General features: G+C 41.0%; 1 protein-coding gene across 2 annotated transcripts in view; it reads right to left on the minus strand.

Moving 5' to 3' along the window:
* PPIL2 (peptidylprolyl isomerase like 2) overlaps positions 1 to 12,743 on the minus strand; it is a 113,496-nt gene that overhangs the window by 41,664 nt on the left and 59,089 nt on the right. The window lies entirely within an intron of this gene.

Here is a 12,743-nt window from a genome sequence, read left to right on the forward strand (position 1 = left end):
ATTGCGCTCTGCATGTGATAATAAGCCCCCAGCATGAGCACAAGACTCTGTAAATTAGCAGAGATAAGCTTTCAAGAGTTGGAACCTCTTTCTGAATAAAACTGATGCATTTAGCATTGACATGACACCAGTATGGCTCATCTGTAATGTTGCTCTGAGAACTCCAGCAGTGACAGAGGCAAGACTCAGGGCAAGTCTACACTACCGTGCTACATTGGTGCAGCTGCGTCTTTGTAGCGTCTCTGGTGAAGATGCACTATGCTATGGGAAAACATTCTCCCATCAGCATAATTACTCCACCTCGGTGAGAAGCGGAAGCTATGTTGGTGGGAGGGAGGGCTTTTTCACACCCTTGAGCAAAGTAAGTTATACCGACTTAGGCTATAGCGTAGACCTGCCCTCAGTCATGAACATAAAACTTATAAAACATTATTACAAAAATAAGGCACGCTCGCACATTCTACAAATAAAATAAACTATATATATATATATATATATATATATATATATATATATATGGTGTAAAGGTTGAATGATCTCTCTGATCCCTTTCCCAAAGAGAAACTGTGCTACAGTACAGCCTCAGTTATCTAAATCTCAATAGGCTAAAACTCCCTGTTACCTGGAAACAGGGTCACGTCCCACATTGTCTATGAATTACACTGAAATTTCCCGTGATTAGCCACGCATTCTTTGTCCTTCATGACATCTGGATAATCAAGGCTGTACTATATTTCCTCTTAAGTCTACCCAACATATAGAAAATGAAGCAGCCAGCTACAGTGGAAGACAAACTAGCTAGTCTTAATTCAATCTAATGCTACCTCTGATCTCAGCCTTGCAGTGTAGCTTATTATTAGATTAAAATATCTGTTTTATGACAGAATGATACTTTATCATATATTTGCGCAACATCCTGAGGGCAGCTTATGTCATACATAACCAATAATTTCAAACAGGAAGGTCTATATATATGTTTCAGTGTTTATAGTACATCTAAAGCCTTTTTTGAAGTTATATACACACTTTAAAAAAATATGCTTGTAAAATTTGACCAAGGAAGAATCATTTGTGTGTAACAGAAAATACCATACTAGAGAGTGCTATATTAGAATCAAGAATGGAGAAGCTATGGATCATGAAAAATGCCTGTAAGGACAAAACAAGCACAGAGGTTTTTGCACTTTTAAAAAGAAAAAAATCCTTTCTGAATCAGAAATTGAATTGGCAGCTTTTAGCCTAAGGCAGTACTCCCTCATGAGAACCAAAAAACTCTTTGGAGAGAGACAGTTAATTAGTTCTCTTGGGGGGAATAAGGCAACCTGTAATTAAATTTTTAAGAAAATGAAATTAGCTGAAAGTTGAAGCCCCGCAGGGAATATGGAATTTAGTGCCAAACTGTTTTAAACCAATAATCAATGCACAGAATGTTGAAAAGACACTTGCTACATAAATTAGGTATTTACTTTGAAAAACATGCTCTGTAAAATATAGATGAAAAATACTACTTCTGCTAATGAATTTTTTATTCACAGCAGGACCTGTGATGACCCATCTCTCTGAATGGGTTTCCAGTTATTATATCTGTTCTCAGAAACTAGGTGTGTGTGTGCAGCTATATAAGAACCATTTACTGCAGGGTTTTCTTTAAATAATTGCTACCAAACTGGTTCCCATGGCACCTCATGCATCATACAACAGACATACACTTCCGCAGGTAAACAGTATCTTAGCAACACTACTGTTACCATTTATGGTGGGCTTTTTTGTACAGGAACTAATAAAAGGTTTTCATTAGCAGACACTAGTTTCAATCATGTGGCGGACCCTAATGCTTAACTTGTTTCTTCAAAAACTACTGATAATCACAGCTTGAAGCCTGTGGTGATAATTGGGCCACAAACGTACCCGAGTTGTGAATTTAATTGTAAGAAGTGAGTGAAAGTTCATAAAGTGTCACTAATAACTGTTTTATAACAACAAACACTGATGGGAAAAGATACAAAAGGGAGATGGAAAGCCTGAATTAGTCCAAACAAAAAGTCTTACTGATATAACTCAAGGACTGTGTTAAGATCATGTTTGGTAAATAAGAAAAATATAGAACCAGAACTCAGTGTACCCAAATTGACATGTCAGACACTAGGCTTAACTGGTGGGCAAAAATAATGAGCGGATGATCTATTCCCCCCATCACTCCGTCTTGGTACCCTTAAAGTGTCTTTGGGGACGGGGGCAAATTGGCTAGTGGAGCAAGCTTTACCATCAGGCTGCCACACAAGGCCTTCATCATCCTGATCCTTTCCTAACCAGACCAGGCCAGAGAGAGGGACCAAAAGACATTGCCACCTCTGCTGATTCCAGCTGAATCGCAAGCCCCACCTGTGATGAAATGGGATCAGACTTTAAACAGCAACAACAGCTCCAGCCAGGGCCGTCCTTAGGCATACACAGAATATGCAGCTGCGTAGAACGCCACGTAATTTGGGGCACCACATTTCGTAGTGCCCTAGGCAGCTGCATTCTGCGTATGCAGCTCTGGCTCCAGCAGCCAGCCCCATCCCCCACCCTGCCCCCATTCGACCCCTTCCCCCAAGCCCCTGCTCTTCCCGCCCCTGCTCCGGATTTCCTAGCGCTAACAACTCAGATTGTGTTTGGACCACAAAAATGAGTCAACATGTGGCCCATCTGCATGCTCTCCCTGACCCTTGGGAAGGGTATACTCTTCTTTTCCAAACTCTGACCAGCACCTTTAGCAACTTCCCTGCTTACAGTAAAAGGAGTCTCATCCCTAGAGAATAACCTCTCTCTCTGTATATTTTGTGAGATGCCTGCATTTGCCAGTGGGTTGAAAATTCCCTCCCAAAACAAGCACTGATCTCTTATCAAGATTCCCATCCCAAAGGATTTGAAGGCTGACTGCCGTAGAAACTGATCTGATTGCTTCCCTTGCTAGCTGGCAGGGAACAGGTGCATCTGATGTGGAAATGGAGATTTCATTTCTTTCAAAAGATGTTTAGTCTCAGCTTACCTAAGTGTCTGCAAACTAGATGCTGCAGTGGCACATACTGACTGCTGTCACTGCACCACCCACCTACAGCGCCGGGCGGGATTTCAGCATGAGAAAAACTGGTTGTTCCTAAGAAAGAGCATGGAAAAATGTAACACTGACAAAAGATGGGCAGTGATATTACAAGCAAGGGGAAAATACTAGAAAAAAAGGAAAAACACATTTTTAAAAATCTGAAGTCCTACTAAAAGAGCAAGTTGAATAACATAATACCTTATAAATACTGACTGATCATATTTTACTTTTCTCATTGGCAAAAGCATAGATGTAAACCAGGCAAAACCCATCTGTCTTATTGGACCCAGAGACTTGAGGGATAAGACTAACCAAGCCAAGTTACTTTCTCAGTTTGCAGCTTTCCTTTCTCATCAGCAAAAATGGGGTTGCTATCTTTTTAAAAGTCATTCTTATTGGACAGTTAAGTAGCCAATTAGAAATAGATTAGAAATATGCTGTGCCCCTGTTGCCAAGATACAGCAGAAGGGAAAAGAACTGGGGCTTCTAAGTTGTTGCTATGACTGCAAGCAAAAAGGCTTTACTATGTGAAGAGCGAATAATTTTAAAACGTTCCATCCCTTCACGATCTGCATGCATCTTAAAAAGAAATTCCACACTAAGCAGTCACGAGCCGTCATTCACACAACTGTAAAATTTCTTTTACGGCTAATTCCGCCACTCCAGTTATTTGTTTTTGTCTTCCTAAAGCTGTGGCTGTACTGTAGCGGCTGCATTGAACTGCACAGCCACAAAACATGCTCATTAATGATTTGTGTCCAGGCAGTAATAATTTGAAATAATGAGAAGTTGGTTCTGTGAATTAAATTCTATTCTTTACATTGCAGCTTTCATCTTATCATGCTAATGCCAGAATCCCTCTACTAAGAAGCATGAACTGGTGAAATAAATTTTTCAGACTTCAAACTAAGCTTCCAATTTTTCATAGGTTTTTTTTTTTTTTTTTAAATACAAGGCAGATTTTGTTTTGCTTTTGGAGGTTTTATTTAGTTAAGGCATTTCTGCCCGTGTAGTATTTCGCCAAGGTTATTCTCCTGCATCACTTCTTTACAGGAAATATAATGGGGTGACTGGGAATGTCTAAACTGGGCTCTCCCTCCCACTGTCCCCACCACTCTCTGAAGATCAGACATGTTTACTGTAGCTGCTCCTCTGCGTAGCCCTTGAATCTTAATGCTCTCTCTCTGCTGCAGGGAGTACTGTCTCTGACAGGAACTCAGCGTTACTCAGTGGAACTTACCATGGGATGTCCTACGGGACAGGTGGGTTTTTAAATACATCAATTCACCACAGCCTGCAAGCCTTCTCATCCTATTCAGTGCTGTGATAAACAGATTGGCTATGGCGAGAGAGAAGATGACAGCTCCATGTTTTGTTTTTTAAATAGGAATGAGGCAGGGCTTCCGGTTCAGGTAAATTACACAGTGATCTCACCAAAATCTTATCAATCCAATCACGCAGTGGGCAGATGCCTTGAGGTCAACATACTGACTAAAATGATGAGAACAGTGACGTTCCAATGAGGTGAGATGACATATGCAAGGGAAAAACATCAGACAGGGCATCCTGAAGTAGAGCATTTCACCAGGCTCACAGTGATACATGGAGATTCAAACACACAAAAAGCATCTTAGGTAACGAAACTGTATAAAGCAGTTACCTAATTTGGCTACTTACAGCTACAGTAGCTCTTTAAAAACAACAGCAGAAGAACTAACATTCTCTCATCACACAAAAAACCTGTTATTTTAAATTGCTATTTAGTACTTGCTAAAAGCATTTTTTTTTAAATAAATCAGAATTTCAGTTGACAGCTAAATTTCACTTTTCAAAAACATTTCTTCAAAGTGCTACCATTAAGGAATATGATCTAAAATGACTAAGTAGCAAGCACAGTTTACAGCAGGCATCTGTAGAACAATTCATAGCCCAGTTTTGTCTGTCACTCGAGAGTACAACAGCGATTGATTAGTTTAGATAAACACAATCTAAGGTAAACAGGGCATCTAATTCGCTAACCTAATTTGTCAGTTTTACTCACTAGCTCTCCAGAAGCAGAGAATTTGTTCCTACTACAGTCAGTGTTTCCTTCTGTTCTAACTTTTATTTGCTGTGTTAAAGAAACAAATGCACAAGTCATGTGATCATTAGGCGCTTGAGTAGCTCTAAGATACTACTCCACTGTGCTGTGTGCTCTGTAAAATGTTACTGATACTGACAGAGACAGCAAATCAGACACAGCACACATTTGGTATGGTTTAAATGTCAGCCACAACTTTCTTCAACTATTTGAGCAAGCATCAGTAAGTGAAAAGATTTAGAGCATAACAGCTCTTCAGGCAGTTTCCTGGCGATACTGCAGTCCAATCACTGGCCATACAGACTCCACCTTAGAAGGGGAAGCTACCTTAGCATTCACTTCCAATTGAAGCCATAAGGCTCTGGTGATAGCCAGTAACTCCAAATCAATGTGTCCTCATCAGAGGACTCACGACCCAAGCAAGGGATGCCTCCAGCAGAACACAACATTGAAGGGGAACAGTTTTGTCATGCTCACTATTGCAGGTCTCAGCCCTGTTCTCCGGACTGGGGATCACTGAGTGACCTCTTCTACCTTAGCACACCTGCCCCACAAAACTGAAGCACAGAACATACACAAATATAAACAGTGATCAACCCAACAGAAGCTTGTCAGGTGCTCTGGGGAACGCGAAAAATCCTGACTGAACATGCATATCTGCAGGATGGGAAAGTTCTTTCACAATTCCAACAGGTGACCACTGAAAACCAAAGCATACCAGGAGACCCGAAACAGACATCCAGAGCTCAAATAGACCATCCCACCAGGATGCGTACATGAGGAAAAAAGGATTGGCCTGAGTGCATCTCTCTGCCCCAGCGTAGAATTAAATACCTCCCTTTAAAAAAGGGAGAGAAGGACAATCCCTTTGAAGTAATGGGAGATCAGCCCATATGGGGGACAGCTATGGCCCCCAGAGATGGGAAGAGCCCCTCCACTATTCCTGTCAGTCCCAGATTTAGGAGGAGCAAAACAAAACAGCACAAACAACATGCAACAGCAACCCTATTGTGACGCACAGAACAAGTTACAGCAGCTAAATGAACAGTTTGCCAATAATACTTGTTGAGAAGATCATTCTCCTCCTCCAACCCCAATCATGGATACTATATTCACAAAGTTCAAAGCATTTTACACATTAGCATCCAACTTACTTCAAAAGGAGGAAGAAACCATTTGGGAAATACAGTTAATCAAAGAACTATGGAAAGTTACGAGATTCCCTCATCACGAAGAAGGGCGGGTTGATTTATCTGCCAACATAGCACTCTGGAGGGAACATTCCACTTCTGAAATCAACACAGCCTACTAGCAAATGTTTCCTCTAATTGCTTTTATACCTGAGGGCTGACAGGATTTTATTTTGTTTAAAGCTTAAAAACGGCAAGCTGTAGTTGCTTTTACCCTAAGATGTTTTATCGGTTAACAACAACACAGGTATAGAAATGAGAAATAAGTCATTTATAGCCCCCTTGGGCAGCATTTTATTTAGCCATTGCAACAATATTACAAGCTAGGCAGGATACTCTGACATCAACAAGATATTTACCAGAGAGCGCAAAGTGATGAAGCTGAGACACAGAAAATGGGTATCATGGTTACTGAAATCAGCTAGAATAAAAATTAGATTCCAGAGGAATTGGAGAGCATGATCATGCAACAAGGTCAAAGAAATTTTAAAACAAATCTCTTCTTTTCTACTGGAAATGGATGAGAAGTGTCTGAGCATCTGATATTCGAAATGGTCCATCTCTAGTGGATAGAAGATTTAAAAGAAAAAGAGCTAAATTACAAATAATTTGAAGCTCAAAATTATACACACATTTATGTGCATCTGCAAACTGAAGTGACAAAAGGTACATCACTGTTTAAAAATCTGGACCCAAGTGACTTGGTCACGGTCACACCACAAGTCAGTATCAGAGCCAAGCACTCAGGCATATTTGATGGGTCAGATGGTACCAAAAGAGCTAAAGATCAGTGTGTGCAGAATAGTGGCTCCTCTTCAGATAGTCAAGATGTCATCATTAAGCAGAGCTGCTAGGCTCCAGCAAGAGCCTAAAATCCATTTACATGGTGAAAGAGAGAGATATGAAATTAGTCTCTCCCTCTTTTATTCTATGTTATCTCCAAACCTCCCAAACAATAGAAAACTAAACTGAAAAAAAGTATGAACCTGCAAAAATGGCTACAGCTAGGAATGACTATTAAATGACCAATGCTGTGTGTTTTTCTACTAAATCACATTCCATATTCTTTGCTTATATGAGAAATTGCCCAGAAACAGAGCAATTAGAGATGGAAGGAATTTTACTGTAGATAACTAGTCTGCCCCTTTGGTTTGGGCTTTGCACTAATGGCAATTTGCATATAAGTGCTTTACATTTCCCTATCCCCAGTAAGAAATACTTGAACATCATACACCTGTAAGGGGGGAGGCAGGTACTTTTATCCCTTTTTAAAGATGAAGATCCAGAAACTAAAGGCCTGATTTTCAGCCCGTTCTCAAACAGGACCCCCTTTTTGACCTCGTAGTTTAGATTATTTGGACGGCTGCATCCCAAAGTATATAAGTGACCTAAACTGTGCCTGTAAATGATTTGAGGCTCAAAATTACACACACATTTATGCGCATCTGCAAATTGAAGTGATAAAAAGTACATCACTGTTTAAAAATCTGGATCCAAGTGACTTTGCCAAAGTCATGCAGCAAGTCAATGTCAGAACCAAGCACTCAGGGTCTCCTGGCTTTCAGTCCCAGGCTCAATCCATTGCTGCTTTTCTAGTTCTTTTTCCAATTTAATTTGAAACATTTCCAGGGATGAGGCTTCTGCTACTTTCCTTGGGAGTCTATTCCACAATCTAGTAATTATGCATGCATTGATATAATTACCAATACAATAGAATCCATTTTAAATGAGACATCCTGGTTGTTGGTCTATTGTCTTGACTAAAGAAGCAACCACAAGAAAAAAACCCTATACTAAATAAAAATAGAAGAATAATACCGAAATCCACTGCATTTCATCTTTATTTCTTCATATTATCTTTGTTTAGCAATTTTTTACATTGTAAGACCAAAGCTAAGAATTTAACACCTGGGTAAACACTAGCAAATCCTGTGCAGTAGCCAAATGCATCTCCACTAAGTAGAATTAATGTTCCAGTTAAGCAGCATTTATTGAAAATACAGTATCCCTAGACTAATTCAGCTCCCTGGCACATATCCCAATAAAAGTGACCATCTGATTAAGTGTGTCTCCACAAAGTGGAACATGCTGTATCTGAATGAAAAAGACAGGGAGGAAAATAGTGACAGAATAAGCAACAGGAATGCCCTTAAGCTGTAAAGAGAACAGTATTGCATCTCTGCTCATTTAAGGCATTTAAAATCAACAGAAAAGTCAGCTTATCTCCAGAAATATTTTTTACTGCTTTTCTTCAGTTCAGTAAGTTATATGTCAAACAACATCTTTGCCATTCTGGAACCCACGTAAAGTTTTACAGAGATCTTGACAAGCGATCTCAGATGCACACAGGAAATTTTGGATTCCAATCTTATTGCACGCTCTGTTTCTGTAGCCCATCACAGCATAAGTGATGATTTCAATCACAATGCAATATTGATTTCCCTCACTTGGATCAATACAAAACATTTCTTGGTTAGCTTTATGCTGCCAGGCAGAATCTCATCACCATCAATCTTACTGATTAGCAACTTGCACACTACTTTGGTATATGTGGATTACTGTATTGTTTTAAGACACAAAAATAACTAATTAAAAAACTTCATGTCTGTCAGAAGCACCCCAACACCAGCTAATCTTATGATCTCAGAGATAAGAGAACAGCAGATGTGCTGTTTCAGCAAGAGGCCTTTACCTCGAAATGTTCAACTCTAGCCCACTGGATTATTTTAAAATGAAATTTCAGTGTTGCAGTATTACCTACAGAGAGATAACAAATACGTATTTTATAGCAACTTTGAGCCTCTGTGCTAAGTGGGGCATGCACTGAAGGAGGACACTGAGGATGCCAGATCTAGGGGTAGGGCAGGGGTTCTCAACCTTTTTCTTTCTGAGGCTCCCCAATATGCTATAAGAACTCCATGGCCCACCTATGTCGCCACAACTGGCTTTCTGCCTATCAAAGCCAGGGCTGGCATTAGGGGGTAGCAAGTAGGGCAACTGCCTGGGGCCCCATGCCACAGCAGGCCCCTCAAAGCTAAGCTGCTCTGGCTTCAACTTCAGCCCCAGGTGGCAGAGCCCAGGGCCCCGGGCTTCAAACGGGTCTTTGGCTTTCTGCCCTGGGCTCCAATGAGTCTAACACTGGCCCTGCTTCGTGGACCCCTTGAAACTGCTCGCGGCCCCCCCAGGGGCCCCAGACCCCTGGTCTTCAGAAAAGCTGGTCCCTTAGGGTCCCTCACCTGATCTGGACAGGCTCAGGGTGGAAATGTGTTTCCTATGGACAGTCCTTGAAGGGAGTTCTGTCCTTGCTTTCATGAGAGTCCACTCTACTCTCATAGGGAGCCCTAGAAAAAGAGTCCTTGGGCTTAGATGTTGCAGGCTCCACTCTAAGGCACATGCTTGGAGGGACACTGCTAGTGAATTGTGGTCCAGCTACAGGGGTGTCTCTCTGGTCCAGATGAGAGAGTGGCCTCACAGCCTTCTCCACCAGGTGCTTTCGGTGAAGCTCACAGGCTTCTCAAGTTCTGGGTGGGAAGGAGCAACACATATTGCACTTTGCAGAGATGTGCACCTCACCCAAACAGTACAGGCACTGCTGATGTTCATCACAGCTAGAGAAGAAGCAAGTGTAGGAGATGCAATCCATGAATCCCTGGACTCTAGACATAGCCCCAGAGCCAGCGAGGGGCTCCCCAACTGTGGGGAAAGAAATACTCTATGGTAACTATAAGTTTTAACTACTAAGCTTAGATATATAACAATTTACAAATATTTTCTTTTGCAGGTTATACAACGGAGTGAAGGTGGACACGATTCCAACTCAGGCCAAGCAGCGACAAGAAGGAACGGGAGAGGCGTCAACCCGTACCACCCCTTATACCCTGAGTTGGGAGCACAAGGAAAGCTACTGTGCAAGGTGTGGCCAACAGACACTGTTTTGAAGAATTTCTGGACTCGGGTGCCTGGTGTGCATGAGTACCCCACATGTGGAATATGTACAGGGACCAGCACTCAAAGAAGAATTAAAGACTGTCATGATGCATATGAATTAAGGCAGCACAGGAAACCTTCATTTTGGTATTTCCCAACTTCTGAATGCTTGACTTTGCAATCTTAAATAGTTTTCACCTTGTATTTTAGTGTGTAATACATACATATTTTATGTTCTCAGAGCAGTAATTAGTCTCCTATTTAGCTTACTACTATTTTACTAATACATGCATAGCTTTACATAAAAAGAAAAGGAGTACTTGTGGCACCTTAGAGACTAACCAATTTATTTGAGCATGAGCTTTCGTGAGCCACAGCTCACTTCATCGTATGCATCCGATGAAGTGAGCTGTAGCTCACGAAAGCTCATGCTCAAATAAATTGGTTAGTCTCTAAGGTGCCACAAGTACTCCTTTTCTTTTTGCGAATACAGACTAACACGGCTGTTACTCTGAAACATAGCTTTACATAGTGTCTCTCTGCTGCCAAAAGGTTGCTTAATCTGCACATATTTAATCAACGCAAAGAAATAAAAGAAACAGATGGTCATAGGCCAGTGTTTGATCAGGCTTGGCTGTGCATAACAGTACACATTTGCAATATGCATATAAGAAAACACTGACTTGAAAGGGACATACATAAGGACATGTATGGAAAAATAAAGAAACATGATAGGCACCATATTGGGAATGCTATAAAGGGAACTAGACACAGACTATTGAGGACTGAGACATAATGGTTGCTCAAGTGCTCTAAGGAACCATATTGATCAACATGGGAATGGCTTCACTCAGCATGCATTAGATAGGAATCAGTTTTGTAACACGTGACAAAATAAACGATTCAACACACAGTCTGCTCACTCTGTTGCTGCCCCTAAACGCTGCTGTATGGCCATCATCTGCTTTTCATCACTACATAGTGCTATTCAGTGTTTAAGAGCAAGAAAGCCACCTTTGTCATTGAACAGGGTGACAGACCTATAGATTAATCATGGCATGACATGCTGCTCTGATGCTTCCCACATCATGGTGATGCATCTCTCACTCATCATCACTACTGTTTGGCAGAAAGGAGGATAAACGGAGCTTGGTGTATTTGTTCCATTCTCATCTTCCACGTCTCCGGCCCTGCACACTGCCTGCTAGGCAATGAAATGGAAGCTCTGGTCATATTTTTGGACTCTACAATAGCTGCCTGAAGCTTCTGAGTCACTGGCTAAATATCACTATTCTACAGTTATAGTGGTCACCAGAAGCAACCTCTAGAGTAAGCCCGAAAAATATTTCCCATTATAATCTCCTAATTCACATGCTTAGAACTTTCCAAAGTACCATTTGGGCTGAAATTTTCCAAGTTTGGTGTCTGCCTAAAAATTAAAATTTTTTAAAAAAGTTTGAGTGTAATCCCTTCAGTTGAGTTCTGGAAGAGCGAGACAATATTGTTTGTGTTTGTTTTAAAAAACAGAGCTAAGGAGGGAGTGGGGTTGGGGAGAAAGCTACTTTTTGCAACTTGGTACAGAAAATATTCAGTGATGTCACACACTGCCAATTTTACTACGAGTCTTGCTATATTTGTGATTCTGATAACCCTGGGTCCTGGAATCAGATAAATATAGGGTTGTCTCAGCTTTCATTTTTTTAAAACAGTGAATTTCTACCCTCTTGGTTGTAGGTTAAAAAAAAGCCTGAAAACATGAACTGTAGAGACTTGGACACCAGAAGGTAAATAAACCCCCGAAGTTATTTTATAAAATCACATGACATTTTGGAATCTGACTCAAAATTTTTGAATGTTTGGGGTTGGCAAAGCTGTATTGTCTCTATTGAGGATTAGTGCTTCCACTTGGTATAAAGGAAGATGGCAGCACAGTCCACTAAATAGGGCATTCGTCTAGGAGACCTGGGTTCGGTCCTTGGTTCTGCCACTGACATGCTGGGTAACCCTGAGCAAGTCATGCTCTCCTCTCTGCACCTCTCTTTCCCATCCCCGCTTTGTCTGTCTTGTCTGTTTAGATTATATAAGCTCTTTGGAGCAGAGAGTCTCTCTCATATTATGGTCACGGTCCTGCAATGTGTGTAACTCTACACCTCAGCAGTCCCATTGACACTAATGGTATTCCCACAGTGTATAAAGTTAAACATGTGTGCAAGTCTTTGCATACCTGGGGCTCATATATTTGTACAATGCCTAGCTCTCAGTTAGGTGCCAACTCTCAGGGCCTGTAAGGACTACCGTAATACACAAATATTAATTTAAGATTGACATTAAAGCATTAGAAAGTTATGCACTGACCATGTAATGCAGGACATTTCCTTAATGTTCCTGGTTCACACTTACACATATATACACTATGTATTCATAACTAGCTACAGGCTAGATTTTGCCAACTCATTCATGT

Source organism: Natator depressus, chromosome 15 (genome assembly GCF_965152275.1).
Source record: "Natator depressus isolate rNatDep1 chromosome 15, rNatDep2.hap1, whole genome shotgun sequence".
Taxonomy (NCBI): domain Eukaryota; kingdom Metazoa; phylum Chordata; order Testudines; family Cheloniidae; genus Natator; species Natator depressus.